The 17,776-nt window shown below is 42.0% G+C and overlaps 3 non-coding genes and 1 pseudogene across 3 annotated transcripts; 1 reads left to right on the top strand and 3 right to left on the bottom strand.

The window, feature by feature from the left end:
- Positions 1-4,767: 4,767 nt before the first annotated feature.
- Positions 4,768-4,840, bottom strand: trnav-uac (transfer RNA valine (anticodon UAC)). Its single transcript has one exon. It is a non-coding gene; the product is annotated as a tRNA-Val (tRNA).
- Positions 4,841-5,985: 1,145 nt separating this feature from the next.
- Positions 5,986-6,058, bottom strand: trnav-uac (transfer RNA valine (anticodon UAC)). Its single transcript has one exon. It is a non-coding gene; the product is annotated as a tRNA-Val (tRNA).
- A 3,522-nt stretch (positions 6,059-9,580) lies between these two features.
- trnay-gua (transfer RNA tyrosine (anticodon GUA)) lies at positions 9,581-9,668 on the bottom strand. Its single transcript is given in 2 exon segments — positions 9,581-9,616; positions 9,632-9,668. It is a non-coding gene; the product is annotated as a tRNA-Tyr (tRNA).
- Positions 9,669-10,799: 1,131 nt separating this feature from the next.
- Positions 10,800-10,919, top strand: LOC116675894 (uncharacterized; annotated as a pseudogene).
- Positions 10,920-17,776: the final 6,857 nt, after the last annotated feature.

Genomic DNA, 17,776 nt, shown 5'->3' with positions numbered 1-17,776 from the left:
ACTTCTGAAGTTTTGAGTTGCAGTCCAAAAATTTTACGTAAAGTTCTGAAATGTTACAGTTCTAGAATGTTACTCTGCAGTTCTTTTTATAAATTGCGTTCCCAAAAGGTTGCTCATAGTCCTAAAAGGTTACATTGTAGTTCTACAATGGTAAGCTGCAGTTCTAGAATGTTAGGTTTAAGTTCAAGAATGTTAAGCTGCAGTTCTGGAAGGTTAAGTTGCAGTTGTAAAACAATAGGTTGTAGTTTTAGAATATTAAGAGTTATGGTCCTAAAATGTTACTTACAGTTCTACAATGTTATAGTTCTAGAACCCAACATGGGCTCAAACCCACGGCCCTAAAATTAAGAGTCTCATGCTCTACCGACTGAGCTAGCCAGGCACTTTTTAACCCCTGAGTTGTCCTTTGGGTCCTGGGGACCCGTGCAGTTTTACCCATAGGGTTGTCTTTCGGGTCCCGGGGACCCTTGACGTTGTCCTTCAGGTTCCAGGGACCCATGGCATTGGCCTTATGGGTTCTTGGGACCTGTGGCATTGTCCTTCGGGTCCCGGGGACCCTTGACGTTGTCCGTCGGGTTCCAGGGACCCGTGGCATTGGCCTTATGGGTCCTTGGGACCCGTGGCATTGTCCTTCGGGTCCCGGGGACCCTTGACGTTGTCCTTTGGGTCCTAGGGACCCGTGGCATTGTCCTTTCGGGTCACGTGGACCTGTGGCGTTGTCCTTTTGGGTCACAGGGACACGTGGCGTTGTCCTTCGGGTTCAAGTCCCTTCATGGTTAGATATTTCTGTCTACATCCAGAAACAGAATGGTAGCATCTTGGTTTGGACTCTCTAGCTCTGCTTTCCATGTCTTTTTTGCAAGGCCAAAAACATATGCAGTCCCTACAAACCATACACAACCAGGTAGCCCATCCAAAACTCTCCCAATAGTGCTTGATTTCGCGTGTTTGTTTTTCGGAATTTTTTCTTTTTAAACAGTTAAAAAGCAGGCCGGTTAGCTAAGATTGTTTGAGTGTGGTGCTAAAAATGCTAAGCACCGGCAGACACTTTAGGAGTTCTAAAATCGCCAAACCCTAAGCCCAAGGTCACCTATATCCACCTTTTGTATGCACAAATCGGCCATTAACGCAAAACAAGTCTCAATCTCTATAGCTCTGCTTCCCATGTATTTTGTAGCAAGGCCCAAAACACAGTTGTAAGGTTGTCTGCTCAGCAAGTGCAAATATGAGTCACAGGTAACTGATGTGCCTAGCATTCAATCTATTTCCTTCAACAAAAGCTAACTGGCCACCTAATTAGTCTGCCTTTTTTACAAATGTTACCTCGCTCCTGAATTTCAGATAAACCATGGCAATTCAGATTTGGAAATATTACTTTATTTTTTGCAGCCATGTGGACTGATGGACAAGGCGTCTGACTTTGGATCAAAGATTAAGGGTTCAAGTCCCTTCGTGGTTAGAAACTCCTGTCTACCTCCAGAAACAGAATGGTAGCATCTTGGTTTGGACTCCATAGCTCTGCTTTCCATGTCTTTTTGCAAGGCCAAAAATATATGCAGTCCCTACAAACCATACACAACCAGGTAGCCCATCCAAAACTGGCCTAATTTTTTCAAACACTTAAAAAGCAGGCCAGTTATCTCAGATGGTTTGAGTGTGGTGCTATTAATGCTAAGCACCGGCAGACACTTTAGGGGTAATAAAATCACCAACCCTACACTCAAGATCATCTGTTTCCACCTTTTGTTTGCACAAATAGGATATTTATGCAAGTGAAGAAGTTCTTGTATCTCAAAGGCATATGAGGTTGCATACAGATGGAGAGAAGGAGGAGGAGAGAGGTACCTAGTGCATCATGGGAAGTCCCCCGGCAGTCTAGGCCTATAGCAGCACAACTAAGGGATGGTTCAGGACTCACCCAAGCCAGCCCTACCTATAGGATTTATCAAAGAGGAAAGTCTTAAGCCTACTCTTACATGTGGAGATGGTGTCTGCCTCCTTAACCCAAACTGGAACCTGGTTCCACAGGAGAGGAACGCTCTGGCTCCCATTCTACTTTTGGAAAACTTTTCCCACATCCTCTGAATGCTTAGCTAACTAAATGACTTAAGTTGGCCAATAATTGTTGCTTTTTCATCTTCGTTGTGATTGTTGTGCGACTTCAATATCATATCATATCAATATTATGTGGATATTATGAAAGAAACTGTCAAGCAAACACTTGCAACACTTTTAAAGGTTCCATGGTGTAATGGTTAGCACTTTGGACTCTGAATACAGCGATCTGAGTGCAAATCTCGGTGGAATGTGTTTTTAAGCCACAGTATAGGTGAAAAAAATCAACCTTTCAACTTTCCACATTTAGTTTAAAGTAAGCTTACAGGTTTAATGTCCTTGGCCATTTAGACTGTAAACAGTACATTGGTGGGGGCATGTTGAGGAGTCACCTGGTTGTGAATGTAACTTGAAGAAGCTCCACATTTGACAGTATTGACTGGAAGTGATAGGCTTTGAGTTACATGGGGATACACACTTTGCATTCAGTCACCATAAAATTAGGTATCACTGAAATTTGAACTTGTGTTGCTGCAGTCAGAGTATACAGTGTTCATCCTGAATGGGTCAGTATAGTGCATCAAAATTGCTTGTTGAATGGTCTATTAGCTTTGGAACCCCCCTTTCCCCACAGCTTTCAATTGTCAGATATGGGTGGGGGAGTGGGCACTGTGTCCAACCCTTTCTGTGTAAAAAAAAACAACTAAAGTAGTCTCTTGGATGAGAGACAAAACTTCTGCAGAGGACCTTTTTACCAAGTCCTGTTGCCCTTCAAGGTTCAAGGAGTCTTATTATCCCCAGGGGGCAATTTGTTGTGCAGCACCATGTAAAATAAATAACACAAAGGTTATACAAGACAACAGCCATACATCTAGAAATAAAATAAATACGTACTACACGGAAGTCCATACCTCACATTGACTTATTAAAAAAGCCTATAGCAGCAGGGACAAAAGAGGTTTTGTGTCTGTTTATCCTTGTCCAGACGGCAACAAGATGAAGCAGATGTTCAGGGGGTGACTAGGGTCTGCCAGGACTTATTGGGCCTTCTTGAGGGACCTTGTCTCATAGACAGACTTTAAGTCAGTCAGAGGGTGTGAGAATTCTCGCCACGCACCTTAACTATACATTGCAGCCTGTTCTTGTTTTTAAGCGTTGGGGCAACGTTATTAAAAACTGACAGCTCCTCACTAAAATCATAAATATTAAAACAATTATAAAAAGTGTTGTCATTTGAGAGGGCAAGGTGTGACATGCCATTGAGGCGGATCAGACACTTCTTAGGTTGCATCCCCATCGTTGTTTTCACACCCTCCCATGCAGGACGTGAGTGGCCTGTGCTCAGCATGTTCTCAGCTTTGTCCTTATAATTAAGTTTTGCAAGCTTAAGTTCCTTTTTAGCTTGTTTTTGAAGTACTCTGTATTGAGTCATGTTACCTTGGTTGAAGCTAATATTTCGTTGACTAATTATGCTTTTGACAGATTTGGAGACCCATGGTATATTATTTGGACATAAGGAGATGGATTTACGAGGGATGACTAAGTCCTCACAGAAGGTGATGTATGCAGAAACAGTCTCTTTGAGCTCATCAAGGTCCTTACTAGGGATGAGCGAGTACAGCATTATCTGTATCTGTATCTGTATCTGTTTACCACATGAATTATCTGTATCCGGATCCGTACTCGGACTGGGCGGGGCCTAAACCGGAAGTGGTCAGATTTAACCAGGAAGTGGGTCGGGTTCTCTTGAAATGTGCGGGGCTTTAACCGGTATGTTATTTAAGCATGCAATTGATATAAGTTGATCAAAAATTGTTATATTTATTGCTGATTTGAAAACTATTTACATGACAGCATCGAGCTTCAGATCAATGGTGTTGTCATGGTAACAAACAAACTATATACAGAACGTTTTGCAACAATGAATACAACACATGCGGTTGCAATTATGAAGTAAAATGTAATGAACAAGAGTTTTCATACTCAATATAACTTTCTTTTTTTAACTTTTATTTTTTTATGATCAGTGTGATTTTTTTTTTTTTGGTTCTTTTTTTGTTTTTTTATTTCCACACCAGGTATGTGTGCGTGTGTGTGTGTGTGTGTGTGTGTGTGTGTGAGTGTGTGTGTGTGTTGTAAAGAGAGACACACAGAGAGGGGGGGGGGGGGGGGCAGCTGACAGTAAAAAAAAAAAATCTCCGATGGCAGAGACGCAACTGGAGTCGCATTTAAAACAAGCAGCATGAAAAATTGGTTCAAAATGCCATCCTAGTTCTTTGCTCAGGTGCAGGGCCATCCAGGAGGGGGATGCCCTCAGAGATGGAGGCGCTGGGTTTTGAGGGCGCCCGTGTGACCTCCTCAAAAGGACTAGGAACAGTGAGCATGTCTGATGCTAACCCCCACTCATTTGGATAGATGATTGTAGAATCTTTACCCATGTTAGAATGCCAAGCCCTGCGCTGCTCCACCAGCCGCTGGAGCATGTAGAAAGTATTGTTCCACCTTGTTTTTTCATCTGTTATGAGCGTGTGCTGGGGGAGGTTCTACTGTGTTTGTAGCTCATGTAATCTTTTGCTGGCTTTGCTTGAGCAATGAACATATGATCCTGGCTTTGGAGAGAAGGGATGATTAGTGATGAAATCATAATTAATGGTGATTAATGATGATACAATGAATAGAAAGTTGATTAGTTCTTACTTTAAAGCATAAGTCTGGTTCCACTGGGGATTGAACCCAGGACCTTCTGCGTGTAAAGCAGACGTGATAACTACTACACTATGGAACCTCTGACGTACTATCATCTTTAACATAATCGGAACAATACAGTAAAAATAATGGCTGGAGGTGAGGTTCTGAAAAGACATGGGCTTTTATTTCATTGTTTGCATTCAATTCTTTCTAAAGACTTTTTAAATGACAATTGCCAGGTGGTACCAAATACATAGTTCTTACTTTAACCTCTGTAATACTGTTATTTTTAACATAATCAGAACCATACTGTAAATAAAATGGATGGAGGTCAGGTTCTAAGAAGTGAAACTAATGCAAGAGCAATTAAGAAGTCTTTCAGGTAGACAAAAGGCTCGTTCGAGATGAGCCAGTTCTGCGCAGAATCGATCACCGGCGGTCGGCGCCCGTTGCATGCCGGTTAGATTTGTGTCCGACTTGATCCCGACTTGCTCTGACGTCATGCACACGTGGGCAACGGAAATCTCACGAGAGCAAGGCGGCCGCAGTTCTGAGACGCAGGCGGCGCAGTTGCTTTTCACCGACTGCAAGAGCCAGGCGGACCCAGAGCATGCTGGGAAACGCCGGCTTCTCAGCTGATTTAACACCTGATTGGTTTACAACATGATGACGTTTTATGTAAACTTTTTTATCGTTTTTGAATCGGAGGGATTTTAATTGCTATTTGTCTGATTTAAAGACTTATTCTGTCCAGAACACATGTTGAGGCTGATAGAGACGTTTAGAAGTCAGAGAGACTAAATCTGATCAGATCACGTATCATCTACAGTGTGTTGTTCATTGAAATCAGCAACAGATCGCATGTAGAGCGCTTGGCCAGCTACTCTGTCATAATTAAAACAACTGGAGACTGTGTACAAGCTGATATGTGGGTCTGATTATATTTTATTAAATCGGAATCGCACCACAGTGTTTTTGTCACTTCCTGTCCAGCCTGAAGGCGGCTGGAATCGGCTGGAAACTGTCCGACTTTACCGCAGCTTTCTGTCACCGCCCCCCGCTGCTGCCGCCTGCTCTCGTCCACTTTACAGGCGAGGCGCAGTTCATCTCGAACAAGCCTAATATGTCTTTGGAGCATGTTTTTTTTGATTGTCGAGTATAGTTCACTCCAATTTTTAAGACTTTTCAAGGGACGCCTGCCAGGTGATAACAGGACATAGTTCTTACTTTAAACCTTAAATTTGGTTCCACTGGGGATTGAACCCAGGACCTTCTGCATGTAAAGCAGATGTGATAACTACTACACTACGGAACCTCTGTGATATGGCTTTTCTTTACATAACCTGCATATAAATGTGACCTGAACCATAGACTGTAGAATTAGCTGTACTGTAGCTCCGGTTCTGAAAAGTGAAAACAATGCAACGGTGAACGAAGTGAAGTGAGGTTTCTTTTCAGCACTGTATCCAGGCTGACGGATGGTCACAGCTCTATTGAGCCAAGTATTCCCATAGCTCTTAGTAGTAACGACTTTATGAGATTCGTCAATGATAAAATTACAACTATTAGGAGCAAAATTCACCAAGACCTGCCTTTAACTGGCACTGACTTATCTCTAAACTCAGGAACCTTAGAAACAGCTGTAAAACCAGATACGTGTTTAGACTGCTTTGCTTCACTTGATCTTTATCAATTTAATTCAATTATTTCTTCATCTAAGCCATCAACCTGCCTCTTAGATCCCATCCCGACTAGGCTACTTAAAGAAGTTTGACCATTAGTCAACACTTCTCTACTAGATATAACCAATCTGTCTTTATTAACAGGCTATGTACCACAGTACTTTAAAGTAGCTGTAATTAAACCTCTTCTGAAAAAGCCAAACCTTGATCCAGATGTTTAGCCAACTATAGACCTATATCCAACCTTCCATTTCTTTTTAAGATTCTTGAGAAAGCAGTCGCCAAACAGCTGTGTGACTTTCTGCAGAGCAACAGCTTATTTGAGGATTTTCAGTCAGGATTTAGAGTTCATCATAGCACAGAGACAGCACTTGTGAAAATTACTAATGACCTCCTAATTGCATCAGACACAGGACTTATCTCTGTATTGGTGTTGTTAGATCTTAGTGCTGCATTTGATACCATCGACCATCTTATCTTATTATAGAGATTGGAACATTTAATTGGCATTAAGGAACTGCCCTAAGCTGGTTTAGTCTTATTTATCAATCGATCTCAATTTGTGGTCCAAGATTGTTGAGCTCAACAGCTCACACATTATGATGCAGCCTTCACAGGAAGAAACAATAGTCAGAAAGAAATAGCAACATTATAATTAGCCTGCCCTGCAGGAAAGCACACCACTTACAAATTACCACATTTCTAGCTAGCAAACTAGGTATTTACACGGTTTTCAAAGAGCACTTTTGTGGTTGTTTACTTCGGTTGCTAAGCAACCCAGCGGCGGTATCATGCAGTAAATACCTTTAACTGTCTATGGCAAATACAGATGTTTCATAAAAACAGTAAAAACATGCAGGGCTATAACATAACCTTATGTCTGCACTAAATAACCAAAACAGTGGCATTAAGATGGAAATAGACTAGATAGTTCAACTTGGTAAGGAATTGAACCCGGGCCACAGCGGTGAGAGCTCTGAATCCTAACCACTAGACCATCAGGTAGTCACATGTATCAAGTTTATCTTTGGAGATGTGAGTTTCGTTTTCACTTACTGGAATGACTCATATTGTTTTAGGCGAGGAATGGCGCCTGGCTAGTGCTTCAGAAGGCAGGACATGACAGATTACACATCTGTCACATAGTCAGTTTGTTTTCTTAAATACCAAGTCTCTTGTTGTTCCTTGACTAGTTGGCCCCCCCTGCTTAGCATCGCTCCAGGTATGTAGAAAAAAAATCTGTTATGCACCTTTGCATTGCGCTAAAATGTCAAAATTTGGACCTGAATCCAAAATAATATTACTCGACACTCACGTACATTGGTTTTCAGGTAAAAAATGTTTGGGTTTAGTTTCTGTTTGAAAAAAGGAAAAGAATTGTTATTGAGATAGAGGCAGATCCCATCAATGATAATAAAAGGCTGTCAATAGGTCTGATTTAAAGGAAATGGTACTCTTTAAAAGTGTTGGGGTTCTAGCATTAAACTAATGAGGAAGAATTTTACAAATCCAAATAAACAAGTCCAGGAACTTCCTCTTTCAAATGTTACACCTGTATCGTTCAAGTCCTGACCATACAACAAAGATAAATTTGATGGATGTGACTCCCTGATGGTCTAGTAGCTAGGATTCGGCGCTCTCACCGCCGCTGCCCGGGTTCAGATCCCGGTCAGGGAATGGTCAGGGCTTGAAAGATTCAGGTGTGATGTTTGAAAGAATAAGTTCCTGGACTTGTTTTTGGTTGATTTAGATTTGTCAAATTCTTCCTCATTAGTTTAACACTAGAACCCCAACACTTTTAAAGAGGACCATTTCCTTTAAATCAGACCCCCGACAGCGGATGTATCCTTTTGTTATCATTGATGGGTCATAAACACTTCATCTGCCTCTATCTCAATAACAATTCTTTTCTTTTTTTCAAACAGTAACTTGTAATGGAAAATTACATTTAACCAATGGTTTTCATATTAATTATTCATAATAAGATCTCAAATGTTCCTCAGAGTATATGACTTCTGTATCTGTCATCTGTGTGTTTCTCCTTGTAGGAGACAACTGGGTTTGTTATGACTCCACACCATTTCCTTGAAGAATAGATGACGTGGAAACTGACAGAAACAGTTGTCTAAAGCTGTGTTTATCATAGTTGATCCTAGTTCGAGACCATAGCCCATCCAAGAGACAAGATGTCCTTTTTCAGCTAAGATAGAATGACCGGTCAAGAAACTTGAAACAAGGAGTGGCAGATTCAGAAAAATGTAAGAGCTCCAACTGTCTGCCTGAGGTCCACTTTCAGATTAAACCGTTTTCCAAACAAGGGATGTTTTTCTCCTCTGGGGGCACTAGATATAAAGAAGTGTATTACTGATTGTATTCACACAGAACTGTTGTCACTCTGTAACTCTGTGCATTGTGAAAGCTGTTCTTGTCATCAAATTGTTTTCTCGAGAAAACAATTAAACCTTTTCACCAAATACCAAAACCTGTAATTCAGTTTGCAGCCTGTCTTTATTTTGTTTCAACAAGGTCTCTTCTCCAATACAAAATTCCTCCTTCGCTGTAACAAGACACTTCCACTACAAACTTGGCGTTGTCGGCAGGATTTCAAGGAGGGATCAGATCGGGACTCCACCGGTGACTTATGATGGTGCACTCCAAGGATCTGATGGTCACCTGCCTCTAAACCTCGCCAAACATCTTTGAGAGACAGAGGGTCAGAAACCATTGAGGGCTCTGCTGATTCAACTCTGAAATCCAAAAGACAGGGAAGCAATTTCAAACAGCGGGGGTAAGTTAAAGTTTCAATTCTGTCGGATAAATTATTTAAATTGGACATTGAGACGGTTTGTGAGACAAATATTGACTGTGTTTTAACTGAGGGATTCGGTGAAAGTTATCTTTTGTTTTGTACAAAACAGGTGAAAAGAGAAGCTAGTTTTTTTCCCCAATTCTTTTGGTCACACTTGGCACTATTTCACAACTTTTGTCTGTAATCCTCTATTCTGTCGGGGCTTAACTCTATCTGCCCCACCTCTTCTTTTTTTTTCTTGTTATGTATGAAAAGAAGTATTATGCTTTTGGGTCGTCTGTCCATCTCTACATCAAAATCATTTATTCTTTATGGATCCCTGAAGGGAAACTCTGGAAAAGAGTACTCCTTCGAGCCGGAGTTGAACCAGCGACCTAAGGATTTCAGCGTTATGCCACTACAGTCCTCCGCTCTACCAACTGAGCTATCGAAGGGCAACAAGCTATATGAATGCACTTCCCATTGTTGTGAATGTGATAACACAGGACCCCCTGGAGGGAATTTCTGAATCATCAGGGGCTGTAGCTCAGTGATAGGGCGCACTTTCAGTCTCCATGCCCAGATGTATTACAAGATTTGAAGTGAACTTTACATAGCACAGTGATGGTGGTATAGTGGTGAGCATAGCTGCCTTCCAAGCAGTAGACTTGGATTTGATTCCCAGCCATCGCAGTAGTTTTCTTTGAGTTGTGTTACTTGATTTTTTTTTACAAGAAGTCAACAGAAAGGTTACTTGCCCAACCTGGTTTGATAAAATCTCTCTGAGCTGCATGATTATGGCCAAAATGATAAGGACAATTACTTTGATCAATATGGAGACCACAATTAATTATCACAATTATTTGCTGATGTTCTACTCCAAAGTGCTGGAAAGGAAGGATTCACTATTTGTTGAACCTCAGGTTAACAAGGAACAATCTCAGCAAGGTGATTGACGGATGATTCTAGTTACTCCACACAACAAGCACTTAAAATGCATATGTTTTACAGTTTCTATTTTACTGTATTTATGTACTTGTATTGTAGTATATTTACTGTACTACACTGAGCACTGTAGTTTCTTTTTTTACAGATGAAATAATCTCAACATGCCATTAAGTTCACTCTTCAGCAGGTGGAGACAAAGAACAGGAAGTAGCAGAGAATGGTTTCGATCCATCAACCTCTGGGTTATGGACCCAGCACACTTCCGCTGCGCCACACTGCTCTGCTAGAATCAATCAGGGGCTGGAAAATCTGTGATTGACATTTTGAGGGGAGATTTGGGAACCAGTGGCAACCAAGGTTCCAACATCTTACGGCTTGTAAAGTTAAACATTTGGTAGACCTTGCAACTATCTTTTATGTGAGCTTCCTGATTAATCACACATTGATTATTCACATGTAACACTTGTGATTGGCTGGTGTTTTAAAAAAAAAGGGCATTGTGAGCACAGATATAAACATCAGTAAGGAGTCTACCAAGTTTGCCTCTATCATTTTGTTTGTACACCCAGTGAGGCTTACCGCGATGGTTTGGACTGGGTCACTAGGGTTTTCTGCTGCTCTCGAGCAGACGGCTGTACTCACTCTGGTTTCTCTTCATAACACACAAATCTTTTGCCTTTTACTAAAGACTTCCTTGGAGGGGAACGCCCTGTTTTTGGTGAGCTTTGCTGTTTGGTCGAGACTTTGTACTAGCTTTTGCTTACCTGCTTTACCTTACCTTTCCTTTTACCCATCAGCTCTGTTTTATCCCACCCAGAAAAGAGATTTTAGACCTGGAACGGGCCATTTTTTTCCTATTGAGGTCCAAGTGGGAACGAGTGCAAAGAAGAGTGATGTAGAAGCCAAAGGAGAAAGGAGGGAAAGGAGTGTCGGACCTGTTATTGTTTTTAGGGAGCAGATTTACAGCATACACATAACAGTAGCCACATAACAGTAGCCACGAAAATCCTAAGACTGCAGCTATGACACGGTTCTGGATGGGATCATACCTCAGAAGATTGAAGACCTTACCCTCTGATCTTATGGTACCTGGGTCTTTTACCCTGCAATCAACCTATGCTTTTATCCAGATGTTTTTAAAAACTTTTCACGTTGAGACTAAGAAGTGTATGTTTTAACAAATCGTTGCTCTCTCATTTCAGTTGTGCAGGAGCGGGAACCAGTGAGTCCAGTGCGTGGGCGGGCTTTTGACGAGCCCTCAACTGTTTACATAAAAGGAAGTCTAAGTTGCCCATACTTGACACTCTCCCTCCTCCTGATGCAACTTGAGACGTGTTGTTCATGTCCAGGAGTTGTGCACATTGCTCGACAGTATTCCCATTTAGGGTCAGGATTTCTCCTCCCATGCTGAACACAGCCTGAGCCAAGGACCGCTTTCCCTTCATGAGTAGTCCAACGTGTTTGCTGGGACTTCCTCGAGGCCTAAGCTGGTAGAAAAATCTCCCCGTCGGGGAATCAAACCCCGATGTTCAGTGTGACAGGCGGAGATACTCTCCATTATACTAACGAGGAAAGCCCAACCTCTATTTTTGGCACATCAATCCACAGGTGGCGCTATTCCAGCATTCATGACACAATGAATACATGTAGATATATTCAGGTTTACTATATATTTGCTGTCACTCAAATCCATGACAAAGCATCTGTGACTGAATTCAGTTTAAAATCTCTATGTGTCAAAAATGAACATGTCTAACAGCATTTTACAAGTTTACAGTAAAATATGAATGGTGCATTTCCCCAAGAACATGCCAAAAAATCATTTTTCATCAGTTACTGTAGTGTAGTGGTTCGCCTCACACGCGAAAGATCCCCTGTTTGAAACAGGGTGGAAAAACATTTCTTTATTCATGTTGACTTCGCACATTTAAACTCTGCTGAGTTGAACTCTAAGTAACCTACACGGAAAAATATTCCATATCCAAACTACTTTGGCAGATGTAGTAGTGTCAATGTAGCCTTGGTAAATAATTAGCAGCTGGTAGATAAATCTCTACTTTTCGGAATTATTTCTTTTTGCTGAGACTTGTGAAAACATAATGTGGCCATGCTGACTGATCGTTTTCAGTGGTACAATTTAGACCCAATCAAGCATTGGTGATTCAGTGCTAAGATTCAGGAGACCCTGCTCTGATTCCTGACCAATACAGCTTTGCTTTACTACTATTTGGAATTAGTCCTTGCACAAAAAGGGCATGTTTGGGTGAAGGCAAACAGCTAATTTCTGGTCATGTTAACCACTAGATTTCAGTCATGCATGTTAGCTCCATTTTGGTTGTTGGTGCACTAGGCAGCACAAGACACTGTAATCCATGTTTGATGGAAAATGGATAAAATTACCTTTATGCTGACTAATGCAACTTTCCTTTACTAATATTTGGGATTAGCCCTTGCACGAAACGGGCATATTTGTGTTAACCATGACACGCGGGACAACAATGGGACGGTTGGGTTTAGGAACTGATTTCGATTTTGGAGGTCAAAGGTCAAGGTTACTGTTTCATTACGTCTCCAGAACTGTATATGTATTTCTCCTGAACTGGTGAGCTTTGGGGATGTAAAGCCCCAGTGGCCTAATGGATAAGGCACTGGCCTCTTAAGCCAGGGATTGTGGGTTTAAGTCCCATCTGGGGTGAATTTCAGCAGAGTGGCACAATGGAAGCGACCTGGGCCTATAACCCAGAGGTTGATGGATTGAAACCATCCTCTGCTAACTCTGTTTTGCTGCTGACACAATGGTAGACACTTTAAAAGGGTGATGCATCAAGAGATTATGACCCTCAACCTGATTTCCATGGTGAAATGAATCATAATATAACTGCTTGAAAACTTTTTGACAGTGCCATGAAAAGTGGCAAGTCATGTTCTGGCAGTTTTCTGTCCATTTTAAAAAATCGACATCCACTACCCTGTCAGGACCCTGTAGTAATGCTGTCTTTCCAGTGATGTGATTGGTAAGTGGTTGGGCTGTGTACAGGTTTTAATCATATCCATCGGTTGCATGGACGGGACATCAATACCCCGGTTCTACCGCCTGATCGCTGTCTTGTCTTTGTCGTTCGACAACTATTTGGGCTCACACCTAAACACACCCAAAGCATCTCAGCCTAAAATCACGCTGCACCTCAAAGGACTCTCGAGCACTCCCAGCTGTGCTTTTGCAGAAGAGCGCCTTGTTTTCATTTAGCTTGGGAAAAGGCTTTAGCTTATGACAAGGTAAACAGATTGCACCATTGTGCTACTCATTAGTGTGTCCACTTCAGTTATGTATTGAAGCACATCCTTAGAGCTAATGGCCCTCATTTATTAACCTAACGTACGACAGGCTTCACGTGAGATTCATGAAACGTTCGTATCACACCAATCAGAGCGTAAGAATGATCGTACATTGATAAATGCAGCGGCTAGAAACGATTGTAATTTAAATATCACGCCCCAATATATTCTCAGTTTTGAGGCCTCGCCTCTATTATTTATGACATGGCCAGACATAATCCGGCTAAGAAGCGGCACTTTCAGAGGTGGGGATTTAAAGCCTGACATCCCAGGTGCTCTGGTGCAGCCCAGATACCACCAGGCCCAGGGAATATGCCGCCTAAGAAAAATGCAATCCTACCCGATGAGAAGAATAAACATTGTGAAAATAACGAAAATATGAATACATTAACATATACGGGCATTGAACATATTGCTACAGTCTCAGTCTTTGGATGGTATAGGTAGCCGCCCCGTCAGACATGTCATGATATCATGACATGTTTAATTTACTATATAATAATTTTTGAGACAGGTCCTACTGAAGATCTGTTGGATCAGTCAGGATAGCCGAGCGGTCCAAGGCGCTGCGTTCAGGTTGCAGTATCCACTGGTAGGTGTGGGTTCAAATCCCACTTCTGACAACTAGTATTTTCATTTGGGACTAATGTCTAAGAGTTGATATTGGGAATAAAGAACTTAGCAGTTCTTTGTATTTAAGAGGACATGAATGTGCATGAGAAACGCAATTCCAAGTGCAGTGTTTTGTGAGCATCTTTATTGTCAACACATGTAAAGTTCCTTAGGGGCCCGTAGTGGATGAAATGGTAAAACATTTGGCCCTGGATGCATAGAATTCCTGCCATATTGAGCGACAAAGTTTGGGTGTCCTGAAAAAAGGGTCTTGAACTCTATCTCGCCGACCTCTTTTTTTTTACTGTTTCTTGTTATGTCACGGCAAGAAGTATTATGCTTTTGAGTCGTTTGTCCATCTCTACATCAGAATCAGAAAAAAAAAACATCAGACACATGCAGGCTCTGTGGCGCAATAGGTCAGCGCAGTCGGCTGTTAACCGAAAGGATGGTGGTTCAAGTCCACCAAGGGACGTTTGTTGCTTAAATAACCTGGAGTAAGCCAACTCTAGGGTTTATCATTCTGCAGGTGAATATAGAGCAGCCCAAAGATAACCCAGGTGGCCTTACCTTTATCTGAAGGTACAGTTCTGGAAACCATGTACTGTACATATTAATCTTTACGGTCATTGGTATGCAGGTCACTTGATGTATACAAGCAAATACATAAGGCCAGACAGAGACAAAAAGTGAGAGAAAAGAAAAAGAGACTAGGTGTCTAAAGATAACCAGTTGAGATTGTGTGCGTCTTTGAGAAACTGTAAGTCATATAACTTATGTTGTCAGTTCATTTAAACTAATGAGGAAGAATTTGACAAATCAAAATGAAGTCCATGAACTTATTCTTTCAAACTCACACCTGAGTCTCTCAGTCCTGACCATTCCCTGACCGGGAATCGAACCCCGGCCACTGCGGTGAGAGCGCCGAATCCTAGCCACTAGACCATCAGGGAGTCACATCTTTCAAATTTATCTTTGTAGATGTGAGTTTTCTTTTCACTTACTGGAATGACTCATATTGTTTTAGGCGAGGAATGGCTCCTGGCTAGAGCTTCAGAAGGCAGGACATGACAGATTACACATCTGTCACATAGTCAGTTTGTATTCTTAAATACCAAGTCTCTTGCTGTTCCTTGACTAGTTGGCCACCCCTGCTTTGCATCGCTCCAGGTATGTAGAAAAAAAATCTTTATGCACCTTGCAGGCGGCTGAGCCGCGGCACCACCTGCAAGGTTTTTGGCGATCTGCAACACAGCCCAAACTGTTAGGGTTGTGCTTGTTGCACCCTGGGTGTTTCCCAATGCCAAGGAAGGATCCTTCAAAGCCAGAATTTGGAGGATGCCATGTCATCAACGTCATCAACGCCCGCCGAAGGACCGTTCCAATGTCAAGAATCCTCCGAATTCCTCCAAGGACTGAGTCCTTCATTCAGAAAATTTCCCATAGACAGAGAAGGATGCATATGTGTATCATTCGCGGTCCCAAATCACCCACAATCCTATGCGCGGGCCTTTGCCGTCTCGTTAAAAATAATAATAACGGACCTCAGCGGGAGTTCGAGCGGCATCGCTGACGGTGAAATAATTATTTAAATTTAAGGATCTTTAGTGTGTGCCGTGCACTTGTTATCACCGTTAATGTTTGACATCAATGTAAAGCTTAACGCTTTAATGCTTGTACAAATTCCTATAATAATTAGGTAGATACACCCCGAGCTAACGTTAGCTAACGGGACCTATCATTAACATTAGGCTGTTAGCTAGCTAGGTTGCTGTCTTTGTAAAGTTGAATGTACGGTGGCATGTTCATCTCTTTTTATATGCCGTTACCGTACATGCGTAAACGTTAGCAGAGATTTAGAAAGTTGGTTGTGTTTATCACTGTTGTATCTGTAGACGGGAGGTAACACTGCACCGAGTTAACTTCACTAGCAACGTTTAACGAAGGCTAACGTGTCTGAGTAGTTTCCCATGTAATAACGTCATGTTATCATTCATAACGTAAATCTTTTGTTTTGTTAACGTTCTTTTAACAGGGACTAATGGAGGCGGTCACCAAGGATGGCAAAGCCAACGACCAGCAGGGAGACAGAGGCCAAAGAGAGATGTTGAATACATTTTTTGCTATATTAAAGAATGGCTTTCTAACAATAAATGCTTTAAATTAACTTGTTTGTCTGTGTCATAAGTTCTTGTGCGTGTGCATATAATATAAACTTATAACTTACAATTTTTTCCGTTAAATTGTGACCTAGAACCTAGCCTGCGGAGCACGAGAAGGTATTCCATCAACCACGCCATCCACTCCTGTTGTACTGCTGCAACCTTCTTTAAGACAGGAGGGGCACTGAAGGTATTCTGTAGCCATGTGGTACCGCCCTTTCCTGTCCAGGTCCCTCCGGACGGTCCACTACAGTCCCAGGGCTGCCAACTCTCACGCATTGGCCGTGAGACACACGCATTTGACTGGTTTCACCCGCGCACACGCCACACCCCTGATTTCTCACGCTGAGTGTCAGCCCGGTCGGTCAAATTATGAAGAGGAGTTTATCTATGTTTTACCTGTTGAGCCACTCGTGATCGACTAGTTGTGCTTTCAGAGACTGTAAGGGGTTCAAGAGCGCTCCCTGTCTGTGGAATTTTCAAATTGTCGCAAAATGAGAACTCTTTTTTCACGAGCCATCCCAGTGCATTCCCCGGCTTCAGGTATGAGCTCTGAGTATCACAGACCCGTCCGGCGCTTCAGTATGAGCTCTGAGCATCACAAGACAGTCCGTCGCTTCGTGTCCACTCTCTCTGTAAAGATAGAGTTGAGCAGTGCGGCTGGTAGTGTAGCAACTTCAGTTCATGTTATTGGACTCGGTCTGGGGGGGGGCAGTGACGCGTGCATCCATGCGTAGACCTCGATGAGAGCAGCGTACGCCACCTCTAACACTCTGTCAGAGACCAGAGACCCAAATGGGCCTCTGCGTCTGTCAGACGGTCTGAATGAGATCTCCATATCAGCGGAGCAATGACATGCACAGCAGACTATATTACACTCTCCACATCTCGGACAACAGGATGGGAGGAGGAGTTAGGTGCACAAAGTTGTAATATGAGCAGAATCTGGTGAAACACACCTGAGCTATACTAGCCTATAATACTATAATATATATATATATATATATATATATATATATATATATATATATATATATATATATATATATATACGATACTGCAACGTTGGGCCACTATTGTGCATCTCTAACCTCTGTGCATCTCTAAATGTAACTGTAAATAATTAATTTGATGTTTTTTAAAATGAACAAATAGTCTTTATTTTCACAAAAAAGTAAAACATTAAGTGGGGTACAGAGGATGAGGGCCAAACATTACTGAAATGGCACAAAGGTTAAAGGATTAGATTTATGTAACTCAGTGGTTCTCATTCTTTAGAATTCAGTGGTAAGTTGATCCCTCAACATTAATTTAACTTTGGGTCCCTGGTCCTTACACCAGGGACCCCTGGACCTGTTCACCACAGACCCAAATCTTCTCAGCTGTTGCTGACATATGCTACTGTCTCTTCATGTGGTTCATTATGTTTGGCAAATTGTGTGGGTCAGTTCTTATATTATAAGAAGTTAATAATGTAAATGCTGAATGCCCTAAAAACCTGTTGA

The sequence above is a fragment of the Etheostoma spectabile genome, unplaced genomic scaffold (assembly GCF_008692095.1).
Source record: "Etheostoma spectabile isolate EspeVRDwgs_2016 unplaced genomic scaffold, UIUC_Espe_1.0 scaffold00002431, whole genome shotgun sequence".
NCBI lineage: Eukaryota > Metazoa > Chordata > Actinopteri > Perciformes > Percidae > Etheostoma > Etheostoma spectabile.
This window is presented reverse-complemented; position numbering and strand designations above follow the sequence as displayed.